Source organism: Aythya marila (genome assembly GCF_965140915.1).
Source record: "Aythya marila genome assembly, chromosome: 24".
Lineage (NCBI taxonomy): Eukaryota > Metazoa > Chordata > Aves > Anseriformes > Anatidae > Aythya > Aythya marila.
In genome coordinates, this window is record NC_139065.1 from 2,179,797 (window position 1) to 2,198,526 (window position 18,730).

Consider the following 18,730-nt stretch of genomic DNA (forward strand, 5'->3'; position numbering starts at 1 on the left):
CGCCGTGATACAAGCCTGCCCCCCAAGCCTTGCTTTGTGGAGAAGTATTGTGAAACCCCACCCCGTCCTGTGATCATTTCAACAAGGTGCTCAGGAAAAACCAGATATTACCTTTCCGGGTAAGTTCAGCTCTCCCAGGTTTATTATGTACATCTCAACTTTGGCACAGTGTCAGAGAACCAGCAGCTATTGAAGATAAGATCATGAATAGTTAATGTTCTCAGTTACCCAAGCATATTTAAAAATTAACACTGCAGCCTGGTGCTGATGAGATTAAAAAAACTGGGTCATCAAAGAGAGGAAAAAACAGAAAACAATTGCATCTACCCTCAGGCTTCGCTAACGACTTGAGTTTTCATGGAAGATCCTTTCCCTTCCTCGCTTTAATCCCTCCATGGTTTGAAGCAGCGCAGGGTCCAGCTCGGAGCAGCTGAGGGTGCACCCAGCCGGGGTCCCAGCTGTGCTCCTGGCTGGGATTTGCCTTCCACCAAATGAAGTGTTTTGGGCTGGGTGTTGGGAAAAGGCTCCTCACCGAGAGGGCGGCTGGACGTACAGCAGGCTCCCCGGGGCTCAGCCTGGTGGAGTTCAGGAACTTTTTGAGCACTGCTCTCAGCTATAGGTTTGATTTATTTTTATTTTTTTTTTATGTGGTCCTCCTCCTGTGTGGAGCCAGAAGCTGGATGCGATGATCCTTGAGGGTCCCTTCCAACTCAGGGTGTCGTAGGATTCTGAGCCCAGCCTTTTGTGTCCTTAGGGCACGTGCTGGGTAAGAGAAGAAGCGAGTAATGGAGCGGAAGGACAGGGCTCACCCCATGCCTCTCCTGCCTGGTTTCCCTTCCTCTGGCACCCAGCTATTTCTGCATCTGCTCGGCCGCACGGAGCGGGTCAGGACAGGAGCTGGGATGAAACGCAGCGCTGCGCAGAGCGGGCAGCCTCCGAGCAGGGCTTTTAATTAAGGGCCTTTTCTTCCTGCAGCTGGGAGGCAGACCCAGATCGGGATTCCTATTTGCAGGGAAATGGAGCGCTATTAAGGCCGCCGTTTATCTCATTTTCTCCCAATGAGAGGCTATCGATCCGCACCGTGAAGGGACTTACGCTGATTAAACCAAGCATTAAACCAAGCACGGGGGGCTGAGGCGCTCCGTGCGCCCTCGGAGCCGTCGCTGCTGCGAGGTCCAGGCCCCTGGCTCTGCTCCTAACCCCTCACACCAGCGGGCCACGGGGGCACGAGGCAGAGGAGGGCTGAGGGAAGGGTTGAACTCCCTCCCTGGAGCTGTGACGCACGCCCCTGACGGCACGGAGCGCGGCTCTCGCTTCCAGCTCGGCTCTTGGCAAAGGCAGCTCGTCTCCAAATGAGCTCCTTGTGCGTAACACAGGGTAACTGCTCCGCTCCTCGCTTTGAAGGTTCAATTTCGTATTAGGTTTAATGTCTCTTCTGAAGGCTTAGACGTGTAATTCCTCCCAGCATTAAGAAAAATCTCCCCCATCCTCGCTCTGATGTATCGCAGGGACCACTCTGCCTGCTGCTGGGTGGTGCAGGCGCATCCATCGAGCGGTGGGCTGTGATTTGTGACACGCCAAAGGGGATTTCAGGATGCAGGAATAAATGTGCTCTGCTTGATTAATAGCTAATGGGCTGCTGAGAGCATCCCTGGCAGCACGCTTGGCTTAGGGAGGGACTGGCTGGACAGAGGCAGGAGCCGTTCTGCAGAGCAGGATGGATCCCTCTCTGAGAAATTTTAATTAACTTAAAACAAAAAACAAATGCCCAGGAAAGGGCCAGCCATTAGCTGCTTTTGCTTCCTGAAACTCATCCCCGCTAATTAAGCAGCGTGTCACTTCAAATGACCTTACAGATAACACAGCGCCGAATTTGCATTTAAATTAAAAAACATATTTTTAAAATAAAGGCTTCACGAAGCCCTGCTTGGTTGTGTTGCCAGGCACTCACGTGAGCAAATCCCAAACCTGGTTTGTACTCAGTGGCTTTGGGCTTGGCAGCGGCTCCCTGGGCTCGGGCAGGCTCTGCCCTGGGAGCGGGCACCGCGTGAGGGCACGGGGCAGCCCCTGCTCCTTGGGGCTGTAATGGGGAAGCTTTTAGTGGAGCCTCTGATGGGAGCCCGGTGTCCTCCTCGGGGCTGCTCCTCCTCAGGAAGGTGCTTCCCGTGCAGGCAGTGCTCTCGAGGCTCCTGCTGTCCCTCGGGGTGGAACCCCAGGTTTTCCTACCCGTGCTGTGGTCGTCCTCCCCGTGCTCTCATCGCTACGGGGAGCCGTGGTGCTGGGCTGTGACTGTGCTGCTGCTTTGGCCAAGGGGTTTCTTGGCGTGGCTGCGTGCAGCTGGAGGCTGACAGCACCACTGGAGCATCTCTGCGTGCTGCTTTGCATGGGCAGGGCACTTTTCCAAGGCCTCCAAGTTGTATTTCTGCGCTTTTTGTACTAATGCGGTTCACAACACGCAGCCCATATTAAAAGGGGAGGGGGGTGTCTGGTTTTACTGGGGCCTCTCCGTTTCTCACCCTCATTTCTTAATTACAAGAATCGAGGCACAACAGAATCTTAATGAGATCTCGTCTGGCCCAAACCTCTCCGTGCTGTGTGGGTGCCGCCTGTTGATCTGCGCTCCCCGGCAGCGGCAGTGCCCCGTGGATCCTCTCTGAGCCCTGCCGTGGCCAAGGGGCTGCTGCCAGCTGAGCAGGGTCCCCTCCCCACCACAGGCTTTGGTGCGTCCCTGCCCTGTTGGTGGTCCTCCCTCTGCTGCAGGTTTTGGGGGCTGCGGTGCTGTGGGGTGCTGTGGATCCTCGCAGGGTGCTGCAGGGTGCTGGCACGGCCTCGCAGAGCCCGACTCCTGGATGCGTTTCATTTCCCTCTCTTTCAATCCATCAGCTGTCCTTTGGCTCGTGCTCACCAAGGCTTCATGGTGGGCACGAAGCACTGCTTGCCTGCCCCGCTCCTCCTGCTCTCACTGCTGCAGCTCCCCGGTGGGTCCCCTCGGCCTCCCCAGCCCCGACGCCTCCTCCTGGGGCCGCCAGCTCTACCTGGCCACCCACTCCTGTCCTGGCTGCCCTTTGCTCCTCCGCCGAGGCCTGACAGCTCTGATTTCTTTCTCCTGGTTAGGGAACATGAGGTTTTTGACAGCTGCCTTTGCCATTACTCTTCCCTTAATGCTGTTGTTGTTTTGTGTTACTGTCAAATCACATCTTATTAAAGTCCTTCCCATCCTGTCAGCAGCAGATGAGGAGCGCGAATGCCCGCGTAATCTCCCGGCTCTGTCCGGGGAAATTGCTTTTTATTATTGATGGGGCAGCGCTGCCTTTGCAGGATGCGACTCGGCCACGTGCAGGAGCAGCAGCCCTGGGCCCTGCCGGTGCTGCGGCCACCCTGGCACAAGGTTCGTGTGCTCCTCGGGGTCAGCCTGGCCTTGGTTTTAGCAGTCGGGGAGCTGGGTGCTCCTGGCAGGCCTCTGGCCAACCTGGGAGCTGCCCCCTGCGGAAAGCGGCCTGATCCTGCCCGGAGCATCCCAGCTGCTCCCCCCAAACCCACAGGGAAGTTGGGCGCTCACCCGTTGCAGGTAGGGGAAGCAGCACCCGCAGGCGTGCACCAGCTCTGGCTCAGGCTGGAGCTGCGAGAGGACCGGGCACCAGGGAGGGAGGATCTGGTGCCTGGCTTGTGTGGGCTGGGGGCTGCTACGAGCACTGGGGGTTGTGCCACGTTCCTGCCCCACGCGATCCCCTCAGGCCCCAGCGTGGTGTCTGGGGGAAGGAAATGTAGGTCAACGCAAAAACTCGCTCTGAGCATTAAACGTTCATCTGTGCTTACAGCGTGCTCCAGCTCCGGGCTGCTGAGGAGGGGCGGCAGGGCCAGGATCGAGCACGTGCCAGTGGCCGTGACGGCGCCGGGTGTCGGAGGGCAGCGGGTCCCTGGGGAGCTCCTCCTGCAGGTACAGCCCCGGGGTGTTCAGACCAGGGCAGGGGGCACAGCGAGCAGGGTGGCATCATCCCTTGGCTTACCAACGCAAGGACAGGGGGAGGAAGGGGTCGAAGGAGGGAAATTCGTGGCCCCAGGAGCTGGGCGCACAGCAGCAGTGGGTGCTGGCCAGGAAGGGGGCACGCGGGGCGAGGACGTTGGTTCTCTGAGCCCCGGTGTCCCGCTGCAGATCCTGATCTCTCGGCGAGCTCTGGTTACGCTTTGCTCGTTGAGAACAGTCGCACCTTTGCAAAGCGACTGACACTTCCCACGGCTTGCTAAAAATTCCTTGGCACCGGAGCAGCTCCTCTGGCTTTGTTGGGCTGGAGGGAGCCGCTTCTACCAGCAGAGCAGGGCACGAAAGGCAAGCACGGCCCCGTCGCTGCAGGGCGGGCAGCAGTGGAGCAGGGCAGATCCCACTGGGAACACGGCAGCTCGGGGAGCAGCGTGGGGGTACCCCAGCTCTGTGGGAAGCACCCCTTTGGGGAGCTGCTGCTCCCCAAAAAGGGCCAGGCTGCAGGATCTGGGATCTCCACCAGCATGGGAGTTACCGCGGTGCTGGGAAGGTCTCTCCTTGGTGCAGGTATCCCTGACCCGTTTGTTTAACTCCCAAGTTCAGGGGGCTGCAGGCCGGTGGCACCACGTGGGGAGCCCCAGGCATGGGGGGGATGAGCCCTGGGGCCACTTTGGTGCTGGATGGGGCAGGAATCTGCACGGTCAGCACCGGGCCAGCAAAGAGCCCCGCTGCGCTTGTTGGAAGCTGCCATAGCAAGCACTACTTTTTTTTTTTTTTTGCTGATAAATCTTGTTTTTTAAATGAGCTGCACGTCAGACTGGTAAATAATGCATCTTATAAATGAAACCAGCGCTCACATCATGGCTGGAACAAGCAGCCTGTGCTGCAGGTACAGCCAGTCTGGTGGAGCAGGGAGAGCAGACGGCAGCGGTACCTGGGAGCAGATTGCTTTCTGGACTGCTTTTCAATTTGCCTTTTAAAATGTTTAGTTCCCACAGCATAACTCCGTGAGCTTCTCCCATGGGCATAAATCAGGGAGAGGCTTTGATGGGAACATGAAGGTTGTGTATGTATGAGCTCGGAGCGGTAGGGAAAGCAGGAGGCTGCCGAGGTGTTATCCCTTGGAGGGAGCCGGGTCTCTGCCCCCTCTCAGGAGCATTTTTAGCCGTGTCAGAGCTGTCCTGCTACGTGCCGTGCTTCGGACCCCAGCAAGCTGCCTCCCCTTACCACCAGGACTGGAGCAGAGCAGCCTGTTAATTACTATTAAAGGTCCTGGGAGCTGCAGAGTACCGAGGCAGCCTGCCTGCAGTGGAGCAGATGGGGGTGAAGCTCCCCGAGGTCTTGGGTGCGGGTGGTTTTGCACTAGGTAAGGTCCAAGCTTTCTCTTGGGGACACCCAGTCCGGAGCAGGAGGTGCTGGGGAGCCCTGTCCTGCACGCCGGGGACTTCCCCGCTCTGCAGACCCAGCAGAGCTGGCTGTGGCCATGAGGCTCGCTGCTGTGATCTGGAGGGTGAAAGCATCACCACCCCTCTGCTGCTCAGCCTGAAAGCTGCACAAAGCACATTGTGAAGGGCTGCGGCAGGAGCTGCTTGTGGCACGGCTCCGCTGCACCTCGTGTTGGTCCTGCGAGCCCTGAAGCTGTCCCGTGTGGTGTCCAGCTCCTGGGCAGGTGCCCTGGGCTGCCTTGGGCACGTGGCCACCCTGCAGACCTCCGTAAAAAAGGATTTCAGGTCAGAAAAGTGCCTTGGACTGCAGCGTGGCTGGATTCCTGCCCTGAGGAATGCCGGCCTGTTACTGGAAGCAGGCGCTGGCCAGCAAAGTGCCGCGAGGCAGCGCCGAGGAACCTGCCGGATGGTAGGGGAAAGAAACGCACTGGGTTCTTTGAATGCTGCTAAATGGGTAGGGAATAGCTGATGTCTAATTAAAAACCTGGGTGGTTTCCAAGAACAAACAGGATGGGACAGTCGGGGCACTCGTGAACTGTTGTTACGAGACCTTTTCCGCGCAGGGGTTAGAGCTGACGTGCCGCTGCGCTGCATCCTCCTGGCTGGGGGCGCAGCACCCCCGAGCAGATGCCCCCTCCCTGGGCAGCCCCAGCCACTCCCAATCCCTCCCGTTCATCCTCCTGTGCCTGAGCATCTCCCGCAGAGCAGAGCCACGACCTTTGTGCGGGGACCAACAGCAGCTGCTGCGCCGTGGGAGACGGTGACAGCCCCACAGGCAGCCCTGCTGGAACCAGGAAAGTCGAAATCAGCCCTGCAGCTGCCCCGCAGCCCTCTGCGTGCTCCCAGCTGGGACGGAGGCACCTCAGGGTGCTGCCAATGTTTGCCTTTCTGCAGTACCGGTACAACCAGTGCCACGGCCGGTGTGCTGGCACCACGCCACGCGCTGCGCCGCTGCGTAGGGACATCGGTGGCACAGCCCCTCCTGTGTGTGTTTTCTGGCTGAGCCGCAGTTCCTGCAGCTGCTGCAGGCAAAGTTGCAGGGCTGTGGCCTCCCTGAGCTGCTGTCGGATGTGTTTTTTCTGCCCTATGCTTTAGAGAGCAGTGCCCTGTGGAACAGGGGCAACGTGGCTGAGCCCCTTCTGCCCAGCAGCAGCGGGCGCTCCCAGTGCCTCGTCCCGGTGCTGTTGTGCCCGGGGGGTCTGGGCTCGGTGTGGGGCTAACAGGCAGCACGGGTGGGATGCTCCCCGCATCCTCGGCTGCTCAGGGCTCGGCTGGATGTGGAGGAGAGGCAGCTCTGTGCCGGGCCGTGCCTGTCCTGCTGCTGCTGCCGCTGTTCAGTACAGACTCTGAGACTGATTTCCCACAAAGGTAATTTTCTGCTTCTCTGGCTCAATCCTATTCATCTTTTTAGAGGGTAATTAGCATCACTTCAGTGTTCTTTTATGCCCAACTAATTGCACCTTGCTTCAGGAGTGAAAGTTAATGTTACTCCATTTAGGTTAGCGCAGCAATATATGATTAGGGATGAGGCCAGGCAGAAAAGTGCACCAGGAGTCCCACTGCCTGCCTTGCTGCCGGGAGACTTTCCACTTGCACCAGCGGAAAGATTTCCCATTTTACATCCGAGCTGCCTCTGGGTGTCACAGCTGCGTGCTGACCAGCCCGCGGTGCCAGAGCCCCCGTACCCGAGCGGAGGGGCAGCGCGGTGCCACCCTCACCCCTGGGCTGGAGGCGCTGGGGGCAGCAGGAGAGAAGCGCAAGGAGAGCAGTGGCTCTGGGCTGTTTTACTATGTCCTAGGAGCAGCAGAGGGAAAGCACTGTCTTGCTCCTGCCACCAGTGAGTACGGGGAGACCCTCGCTGCCCCCTCGCCCGCTTTGGGCACCTCTTCAGTCCTTTTCCATGCCCGACCCCCACTTGCTTGGCCAGCACCTTGCTGCGGGCTTTTCTGAGCCTCCCTTCTGGAGGTTCGCTGCCGTGACCTTGTTTCACTGCCATGGCAGAGGCATTCTCTGTGGTTTCTGCACTGCTCTCGAGGGCTAAAATTGCAGCACGGCCACAAACCACACCGCAGCCTTCGGGGGAGCAGAGCCCCCAGGGCGCCTCGGCAGACACTGCCCGCTGTGGGGTGCGCACCCGGCAGCCCCTGGGCTTGGAGGCCTCGCTGAGGGGCTGCTGAGCAGACAGCAGGGACTTTGATAGCATCAAGGACTAGAAAGTAAATACTTCTGCTATAAATCTTGTCTGCTTTAAAGTAGGTTATGTTTTCAAAGTGCTTTAGTTCTTAGGAATTTAATATTGCGATGTCAATTGTAAGACAAGTAATTGGGTGGGGGGAAGGCTGGTGCTGGAACCTGAGATTAAAGGCAGGATTTGGGACGGTGTGCTGCATGTGGGTGGCTGGTTTTGTTCGCTGCATTACGACTCCGGAGGTTTCACAGGCAGCGTTTCCGTTTGAAGTTGGCTCTGCTGCTCCGTGGGCTTTGGCGCATCTGCGCGGTGTCCTGCAGCAGCTGGAATGGGAGAGCACTGGCAGAGGTAGCAAGAAGGATGCTTCTTCCCCAAAGCTGCCCTGCAGCAAAGTGCTCGCACAAGCCTCTCCAAGCACCACGGGGCTGGGCGTGCTGCCCAGGCTTGCAGGGATCACGGCCAGCATCGTGCACGCGGCGTGGGTCGGTGCTGGTGGCCAGACACCGAGCCACCTGTGGGCTCCGGACCAAACTGCTTAGGGAAGGAGCAAAGGAGGGGCCACACCTCCCTTCTGCAGAGCCAGCGTGACAAAATGACCATCTTTATATACATAGGCTGATGGTGCGAACACTGAAATCACAATTTGTTGGAATAAAATTGCCTCTTTAGTACAAGTGTAACTTCCCCGAGGCTACGGGAGGGACCGGATCGTGGTGTGAGCACACGGGGACGAGCACCCTGTAGTCTCCTAAGGCCCCGTGCCTGGTCTGCCTGGCAGTTAGGAGCAAAATTTGCTTGGTTTAATGACAAGAGCTTGGTATTTGTAGCCCTAACCTTGCTGTAACAATGGCAGCCAGCAGGCAGGTGAGTTGGTCAGCCGTGCCTAATGTGGATCGAGAGCCGATCAGCTTTGCTGTTTCATTTGCTTATGACCTAGAGAATTAGCGGCGAGGATCTGTTATCCTGCCAGTGCACTAATGACTCCTGCAAGGGAAGAGCTCCCAGGGGAAGGAGTGGTATTTACTAACCTTTCCTTGGCTCGCTTTACATAATAGCACACTCCTCCAAATGTCCTCAACGTGACTGGCTATTCCTCTTTTTTTTTTTTTTTCCTTCTGTACAGTATTTTAAATTTCGTGAACGTTAGGCAGTAAGGAAAGGTGCTGAATTCCTCCTGTCACTCCCTTCGGAGGCTATTCTTAGCCATGCCGCTGCTTCAGGAATTCAAAGTGAGGCAGTTTGCTTTTTCAGGGTCTCCAAAGATTTCCTCTATCCATACGTCCAGATAGAAAAGAAAAACAACCTGGATGGGGAATCCAGTTTGAAATTGTACCATCGCGATAGTTTGGCCAGGACTTTGTGTTTCCAGGGTTAATGCATGGCTGGGGAGCCAAAATGGCCCTGCCTGCATAAATCTGAAGGGAAATAAAACCTGATTCTGATCTACTTCTGCTCCATGCTTTTCAGAAGCCGTGTCCCCACCGTTACGAGTTGCAGCAGGAGATGGCACAGCCCCCCTGTCGGTCCTGCAGAACTCTCTGCCATCAGGAGCCGACGAGAGGTGGGTGCCCCCGTGCTGCCCCGCTGCTTCTGCTCCCAGCGCTTGGCATTTAACCCTGGGGCTCCGAGCAGTGGGTGCAGGAGCGCAGCCCCTGCCCGTGCGTGCTTTGCTGGCTCTGCACCGAGCCTCTGAGCGCAGCGCTGCAGCCAGCCAGGCCTGCAGGCACAGCCCTCGGCTTGGGCTTGCATCGCAAGGGCTCTTTTCCTTGCTAACCAGCCAGGTGGTGTTCCCCAGCTGAGGCCAGTCCTGTGTCTCTGGGACTGCTGTGGAGCACCCAGCAAGAGGCCAGCGAGGGCGATCGCTGCCTGTGCGCTCGGAGAGGAGAAAGAGCCTGAGCAAGGCACGCAGCCTCCACCCGGAGAGGCTGCAGCCACTCACAGGCTGAAGGTAAGGGAGCGTGAAGAAAGATAAGGAGCTAAAATGAGAATAAAACGAAGGTGGTAGACGCAGCGCAGACGTCTAATCAAAGGAAATTCATTAGTTTGTCAGGCATAGGCAATGGGAGCCGAGTCAGCAGCCCGGGAGGTTGAATGCAGTCACTAGCAGTGGAGCAGAGCAAATGGAAATTAATTCTTCTCCGTGCAGACTCAGACGGGGCCCAGCTGAGGCCCTGGGGCTGAAGGACCAGGACGGGTGCCCGGGCACACTGCAGCTGTCTGTGCCGGGGGGAGCGGGGATGGCCGGGAGCACATCGAGGCACCGTGGTGCCAGGGGTCGAAGCAGCCCGTGCCCCCTGCCCTGCCCTCCCTGCCCTCCGTCCCTCCACAGCAGCCCCTCCATGCAGTGAATCCCCCCATGGGCATGTGCTGAGCCCAGGCTGCCGCCCTGCCCGCACGTCACCGGCACAGCCCTCGGCCTCGGTGGGAATCGGTGCATGAATTACCCTGACAACACAGCAGAAGCGCTGGCAGGTGCGGCTATCATCATTGTAAGCTGCCGTTTATGTGTGTTTTTATTTCTGCAGCTTCTTGCCATTAAAAGCCCGTAATTAAGATAATTAGAACAAAGATATTTGCCTTGTAATCAGCATACGTTTCAATAAAATAGTTTAATTTATAGGCAAAAGTTGTTAACCTATTATTTAAATACTGTAACGTATATTGACAGTGTGCTCGGAAACCATTATAGATCCGACTCATTTGGGGTGTTTACGATATTCATTTCTCTTTTAATCCCTTTCAGATTGATGATCGCACACCAAAACTTCAGGAGGTGACAGCAGATTGCAAGCAGCTCCTGGCTCCCCGGTAAGCCAGAGCCACACCGTGGTTGCTGAGCCTCTTGGTGGTGGGGAATCGCCCTCGCCGGGGCGGTGGGAAGGGTGGGCACAGGGCTCGCAGCTCCGTGGTGGTATCCGCAGCCTGAGCCTGGGTGGCCTCAAATCTCTCCAAAACGCCGTAGACAGGAATTCTGGCTCTGGGAATTGATTTCTCACTTTATCCATGCCAGAGGCTGTTCAAAATAGCTGCTGTCAGCATCTGGGAGCTGACGTGTGGATGATGCAGTGAGGAGGGGCTGGCTGCCTCTCCTGCCCTCTTCTTTGCCCCGCCGAGGAGCCGCAGCACCGCGTGCCGTTTGTCCCCGCGCGCAGCCGCCCTGCCCGGCATGCTCCCTCCTGCCCGATGGCCGAGCGCAGCACATGGCATCACCTGCCAGGATTTTCCATGCTCCTCCTCTCCTCTGAGCTCCAGAAACGGCTTTTTACCCTGAGCGGTGTCCTTGGGAAGGGTTTTGTGGTGGTGTCACGGCCATCCCTGCCCGCACCCAGCGCCCGCTCCTGCACTGCCAGCAGCGCACGTACCTGCCCAGAAGGGCTCTCTGCAGCTGGCAGCCCTTCATTGCCCAGGTTTAAAAATAGTTCCTGGCATTATAAACAACCTTGCACAGAACACGACTCTGAGGTTGTTTTTCATCCTCTCTGTGTTACTCCTGGGAATGACTGCTCTTACCTCCGTGCTGCGTTTGCTTTGCTGCGCGGTGAAGGAGAGGGATAGGAACAATGCGGCACATCCAGCACCCAGCTTCACATAAAGGGAAGGGTCTATTTCGTTATTTCTGCTTCTGCGAAGCTCCAAGTTCATCAGAGGCTCCAAGATGAAGCAGCAGCTCAGCAGCCACCAGAGAATTGCCTGGAGCCTGTTACCTACCAGGCAGCAGCTTTCAAAACTCTGCTTACAGAGGACAGGCTTTGGCACTCTCTCAAAAGCTCTTCCCAAATCCGAGGGCTGTCTGGCAGTCCCCACATTAATGGGCACTTGCACAATAGCAATTGTGGAGTTTTTATCCTCTGCTAGAAAAGTGTGGGTTATGCAGCAGGGAAGCGCACCAGCTAGCGGTGCCCAAACCGACGGCTCTCCTACAGGTGCTGCGAGGCTGCCTGGGGCTGGCCGTGGGTGGGCTCGGCTCTGCTCTGGCTCTGCTGCCCCACTGCTGCCCCACGGCGCCCACGGGCTGCTTGGTTCTGCCCGGCAGCAGGTGCTGCCACCACTCGCCCTGCCCCTGCCCCGCTGCCTGCTGGCAGAGCTTTCCCCAGCGTAAGGGAAATGATGAAATCCAGAGCGGCGCGATTTTGCTGTAATAAGGTATTTTCTGTAACGCTTCCACTGCCTTCGTTTCATCGCCGCACATGAAAGCTCTCCAGCGATGGCTTTAAGCCTGGAAATAAGTTCTGTGTTTGAGGACTTGCCTGTGCGCTGCGCTCGGGTGCGTTCCTGCAGGCGCTCGCCCGGGTGCTGCAGCTCCAGCAGCGCTGCATTCACAACCATCTTCTAAAATCCATTCCTCTTTAGGCTTTGCTTAAAGCTCTCCGCAGTAACTGGGATGTTGCAGTGTAAAGGCTTGTTATTTATTATTCTCCAGACGGTAGGAGTCTGTTAAAAGTCCAGTTGCAGATAAGATGTGAGAAGGTTGGGCTCTTTGCATCTCGTCCTCCTGAGCCGGGAGTTGGGCACCCCGCGGTACCGCCGTGGGCACGGAGGGCTGGACAATTAACCAGGGGAAGGCACTGTGCCCATCTCCGTCCTCTTTTCTCTAAAAAGGCCCTAAAAAAATCACCTGCCTGGCTACTGCTTTGTAAGGGATTTTTACCTGGGTACTTCATATTTTCTTCAGGGACTGCGAAGGCCTCAGGGTGACTGAGACGTTAATTGGATGCACTGAATTTTCCACTCCTATTATGAAAAGAAATCTTCCCCTGAAATAATTCATGAGTGGAGAAGATGGTGAGGAAACTGTGCTTGTACAGAGCAGCCTCTGTCTCCAGGCTCCTGTGAGCTGAAGGGGAGAGTTACAAATGAGCAACAGGCAAACAGTTTTACGGAGTTTTATTTTCCACTAGTGCTACTGTGATCTATGAGCTGTAGCAGGCAGATCTTTCCAAAGCAGCAGTAATAAATCATAAATATGTATGGTGCTTAATCATGAGGCAGCAAAATCGCAGAGGCAGGAATACTCGACCCACTTACAGTGCCCTCGGTTCACTCCCTGGAGTAGCCAGGATGGGTCTGCTGCTTTTCCCAAGCACGGGGACTCACCTGGTTTTCTGCTCCTTGTCCTGCTCACGTCCAGGTAGGACGTGTCCGAGGGGTCCGTGTGGCTATGGGGAGGGAATGGCTCCTGCCTGAGGGCTGCTCAGAGTCAGCTCCGTGCACCCGTGTGCTCTCACGGCCCTAGTCCCTGCAGCTCCCTTTGATGGTGCAGCAGTTACACGGAGCAGCAGGGCTACACAATGCCTCCTCCGTGTAGGAAAATCAGCCCTGAAATCTACATTGTGAGCTGAGGCTGCGTGCCTTTGTTGAAATGGTAATTGAGCAGCAGCAGCTGGGAAGTGATGAGGATGTTTCAGCTAAGAGCAGTTTTTCTGCTGGAGTATTCGACCGTCGGTTCTGGTTAGCATCTCATTAATGCACACTCAGTTCGGAAAGCCATTTAAGCTTTTACGATGTCACCAGCCTGCATATCACACCCTTTTCCTCTGCTGGTCTCTATGACCACAGTGTGGGCCAGCTTGTCAGAGCGATCGGCTGAGCAGCAAGCGCCTCTTCTTTTGCTTCCTCTTACCTGAAGTCCTTCCTGGGGCTCGCAGCCGTGCCATCAGGGCAGGCTCACGCTTTCTGGCATTTCCATGCATTTTGCTGTCCAGACCCTTCAGGATGGGCTGTTGGGTGGCAGGCAGGATGCTCTGTTCCTCCCCTCTCCTCGCTCAGGCTGTCCTCCCACCGAGCAAGCCCCCTCCCTGGGCTGCTGCTGTTTCCCACTAACTGCTGCCTCCCAGCCAGGGGCTGTGCTTAGAAAAATACCACTGCTGGTTGTTTCTGGGCAAGCCGATCCTCTGAACCTGATCCAAGGCACTAGGTAGCATTTGACGCGAACCTGCAGTTAATTACATGCTCTCGCTAAGAATAATTGAGTAGCCTGAGTTCTGATCTCTGTAATTGCATCCTAATGAATCTGTGTGTAAACTCTGGCATCTTCAGTAAATACCAAATTAAGTTCAGCGTTCAGCCCTCCGGCACGCAGGGCACCGGAGCCGTGCCGTGCTCCCTCGCAGGCCCACAAGGCTGGGGCACCTCGAGCTGTAGCCGAGCAGGGCCGTGCCCCTACAAAGTGGGAGCAGAAGAAGCGTTCACGAGGTGCCCACAGCAGCATGCAGACAGCTCGGGCTCCTTGCTGCGGTCTCTTCCCCGTGCTGAGCGTTGTGCTGGGAGCAGGGCTCGGTGCCAGGCTCGGTGCCAGGCCTCGCAGGGCAGCAGGTTGGGGCTCGGCCAGGCAGCCAGCAGGGCTCGGGCTCCGCCGCCTGCCCCAGCTGCTAAAAGTTACTGTCTGCTAGCAAAACGCCCCTGCTGCTCCGTCGGCGCGCCGGCAAACCAGAAGCTAACCCAGAGCACGGGAATGTGTGAGCCTCTTGGCTTCGGTGAGAGTTACAAGCAAGCAGAGCTGTTCATTCTTAATTGTTGTGATTGAACAGGAGCAGAACCCCTCCCTGGGCTCTTTGAAGGAAAGAGGAGCCTCAGCAGAAGTTGCTGATCGATGCTGGGATCCCGTAATGGCTCTTCACAGAGCACAACTTACTGTCGTTGTTTTTCCTGTTTGCTACCAGAATACCACCTACAGCTCCCCTACAAAGCTGTGCATGTTAGTTAACCTCATTAAATCCTAAAGGATTAGTCAGCTGTTCATCAGCCCCAGAATTGTTAGGAAACATCTAAAGCTCAAAGTTATGTGGCTTGGAAAGTGATTTTCTAATGCACAGACTTCAAAGGAATGTTGAAATCCTGCAGCGTAAGGGAGACAGACTAACGTTAATCCACCGGAGTGCTGCTTAATGGCCTGTTTAATTTTTGTCTTGATAGGTCTTTAATAAGCAGCTGAGCACGAAGGCTGCAGTGTGATAAGGAGAGGTTTGGCTTCACCTCCAGGTGCTGCATCCCCTCGTCCTGCTCTGACCGTCACCCGCCGCTGTCTGGGTCCTCCTTGGAGGATGGGAGCACGAGCGACTCGCCCCAGGGGCCCCAGCGAGGCCCTGCAAATTAATTAAGCTTTGCAGCCCCCCTGTGAGATGCTAAGGTAATTGCGATGCTCAAGCCCTGGGAGGCCACACAGCACCAGGCCCTTCTCTTTCCCTTCTTTCTTTATGAGGCTGGTTTTGGAGGACAGACACCGAGAAATGGAGAACCGTGCACGCAACCGCGCAGTCCTTTACAGGGAGGTGAAGCTGAGCTGTGGAAGCTGAGAACCGATATCTGCAAAATATCCATCAAAAAGGAGAAAAAGGCCCTGCTTTCTGAGAGGGAAATTAATTTTGACATCTTAATTATAAGCTGGAGGAAAGGTTGGTGCTGGAATAGTGAGCTTTGAAGATTATTATATTGTCGTTATTCATTAATGACTACTAAAGTAACTAGCTCTAAATGGTAGTGGTAAAGTGTAATGGCAGATCTATGAAGCTGCTATTATATCCCCTTTGTTCCAAAGGAGTCCTTTACTATTAATCTGATAACAAAAACCAGAAGCACTGATAAGGCTTTGGCCCACAGTGACATGTATGGCTGTACAAACACCACCAGGGAAAAAAAAATCTAGAAAATTGTTCTTGTTGTGTTTCGAGCAATAATTCTAACACTGAATTAAAATAAAAGAGGACTTTGAGAACTACAGATGTCATAATGGAGAGGAAGGAAGGAAGGAAGGAAAATAATCTTAGGGCAAGGTGTCCCCCCAGTGCTCCTTGAGGAACGCTGGGATTTGTGAATGGCCCCTGAAAGCAGGACGGCCTCCGAAGCCTGCAAAACAGAGGGGATGAAAATCTCTCTGCGGATCTCTGCTGAGCCCTAGGTACATTTTTTTGCCAAATTCTTCATCTACAATAGCTGTATCTGGATGACCCCTCCCTCAAGGTGAAGTCTATTCTGTCAGAACATTATTTGATCTCTTCTGCTAAAATGTAAATTAACTTAAACTCGCTGTAAGGAGCTTATTTCAGTATAAGCTGTAATTACTGCTGGGGCTATAAAAAAATCTTTCTTTAAAACTTTTATCAAAGTTATTCTGTTTTGTTATTGCTTTCTGTGATGTGTCTGGATTTTCCAAACAGCAAATAATTCTGCACTTATCTTAGTTCCTTTGATAATATTTTTTATGACAGATCTTCTGCGACTCTAACTACATTATTAACATTAAAAAAAGAAGAATGGGGACAGTCTCGTCTAAATACGCCTGTAAAAAATCTTGTGTGGCATTGCTGCTGCTTAAACACTAGTCGTGGAAAAACAAGAAATGTTTTAATCGTATAACTTCGTGCAGAATAACGTAGCCAGGTATGAGTTATCACAGTGCTAGGAATAACCAGCACGGCCAGCCTTCTTCAGCTGGGCAAGGTTTGCTGGCTGAGATGAGCCTTTCTGAAACGTGCTTAGTGCTGGAAGCGATCCTCAGTGGCAGTAGTGCACAAAGGGCCAGAGCTCACCTCTGCCGGGGAGCCAGCCCTGGAGAAGGCGGCAGCCAAGGGCAGGAGGGGAAGGAGGCCTGGGGCTCTGCTCCCAGCCAGCCGATGCTTTGCCTTCATCCCCTCTTCTAGAAGCACCGAACTGTCAGCCTGCTGCTGCAGCTTAACCCCCGGCTCCTCCCTGGTGGCTCTTGCAGTGGGATCGCTGTGACAGGACGGGCCTGGATGGCTGCTCCCCCCCATTTCTGCTTCACAGCCAGCCTCAGTGCTGTGATGGCAATAGGTTGTGTCTGAGAGATGGGAACAGGCTGCAGTACAGCCTTTAAATGCTTGTGGGACTATTGGGGCCCAGTGCCTGGAAGGCAGCGATTTAGAGGAGTGGGAATCTGTTCTCAAGAAACCGGCTTCTCCCTCCGCGTTGGGTAGGGAGGTTCCCGTACAGAACAGGGAGGTTGCAGCACTGCTCTGCCACCAGGACCGGCTCCTCCTCGTGTCCCCAGCTGCTCGTGCAGCTGATACCCGGTTATGAAAGTGTCTGGTGGAAAGGAGTCAGGAGGGAGCTGGGGATTACATTTATCAGGCAGAGACTGGGGTAGGCTTTTGGGCCGTGTCAGCTATCCCAAATCCCTGTGAATGGGGCTACGAAACTTGACAAGGCAGCTTCAGATATTTCAGATCCCATTAAAGATGTAAAACCACTGACAGAGCTGAAACGCTTACAGATGCTAACCCGGCTTCTCGTGAAGTCATCTGACACCAGGGAGAAGGTTCAAGCGGAGGATTTTAGCAAGTGATCGTCAGAGACACGCAGAAGCGGAGTGTAACGGCTGAATTGATAAACACGGTAAGACTCAACAAAGCCAACAGCTTCTGAAGTTTGATTTGTTTTAGGTAAGCTCTGAGGAGGCAATGTTTGCAACAGCAGATTCTGTTCCTGTGAATGATTACGGGGTCACGGATGGAAAGCTCTCCCTCTGGTACACAAGTAGACAAACAAGTGAGCCCAGTCTGAAAGAGCAAGAGACCAACTGGGTTTCCTAACGCCTGAATTGTCTCGTTTGAATCAAAAAGTACTTCCTGGTCTTGCAGCAGTCCCGATTGTTCTGCAAAGCACTAAGCTCCAGATCCAGACTGAATCACTCCATTACTACTTCTAGGCTCTATATCCAGTACACAGACTTCAAACCCGTGCTTGGCTGTGATTCCCTGTGGCTGCGTGGCTCTCGGTTCGCTGCTCAGGCCTTTATCCCTGCTTTGCATTCGTCGGCATCCCCAGCGCTTGATCACACTGCTCCAAAGACGTGTAGCATGTGTCCCAGAGCGAGCAGCAGAGGGGTTTGCATAGACTGTGGCTTTATTCACATTGACAAGTCCTCTTAGCTCATTTCTTTAACTCCGCTATACAGAAAGCTACAGTGGCAGCCAACCGCGCTTGGAGCAGGCACATGTGGAGCGATCTCTGCAGTTCCTTCTCCGTTTGGTACCTTCTGACTTCAGCACGAGCTGCACAGGGAACAGCAAAGCGGACGAGCGGTGCTTGAGAGCTCATCGCTGCATGGTCTGTGCGTGTCTCCATTACAAGTGCTGATGGGGGCTGTTTCCCCTCTTGCAGCAGTGCCTTGTTTGTTGTTCTCTCCCCCCGTTTTTTTGTGTTTGTTTTTTTTTTTTTTTTCCAGATGGAGGACAGCTAAACACCCTGCCACTGCACAACACCCCTGAGTGCAGGAGCAGGCTCGTCAGTTGTCCACGCTTTTCACCTGCTGGTAGAAATGCCCGTATTGAGCAAGCACACCAACTATTGGTTTTTTAAACGTTCCCCATAGCAATGATCTGCCTGTACACAGCCTCCTTTCATAGAGGCTTCTTTCATTTTATAAGCATTAGTTTAAAGGAACTCATGTTCTTTCAGGAATGAAATATTGTTGGATATGCAGCTGGGAAATTGAGGCATGCTGAAGATAGGACTGGAATTAATTTACTGTAACATCTTAGCCAAAGCACAGTAAATTCCCAGACCACTGCTCCTGTTGTTTGAAAACTTAACGTGATTGTTCATGAGAGTCATTCAGTGCCTATTGTATGTAATGATCACTAATTAATATCTGCAATGCCCAAGGGTTTTTTTTATTTTTGGAAGGGGGGCAGAGACAGGAGAGAAAGACAAAGCGATCCATGAATGCTGCTGTTGTTGGTATTGCCTCTTGCGTGCGTGCTGTGGTGGTGGCATGTACCAAAAAGAAGGACAGAGCAGCCTCGTATCGCTGAGGCATTGCTTGGTGCTGATCTGCAGCCTGCTGGGGCTGATCCATTTTCTGTTCTCAGGTGAGCAGTCCAGACACTGGGGCTTAGTCAGCCCTGGTTGACACAGATCTCTATTAAGACATGGGTTTATTCTCTGGGCTTTTTTGAATTGTGACAAAATTCACGTAAGATTTGCTTGCAAAGCAGCTTTTGCTGCCATCCGAGTTAATTTATGATGCGTTTAAAACTTTACCATTAGATAACTGTATCCTAGGGTAACGCAATTTTCAAATAGACAATCCTGGATTTGTCTGCCCACAGAATAGCAAGCGGCTGGCTTTGAACCACTCTACCCAACTGTGATTTGTTTAGG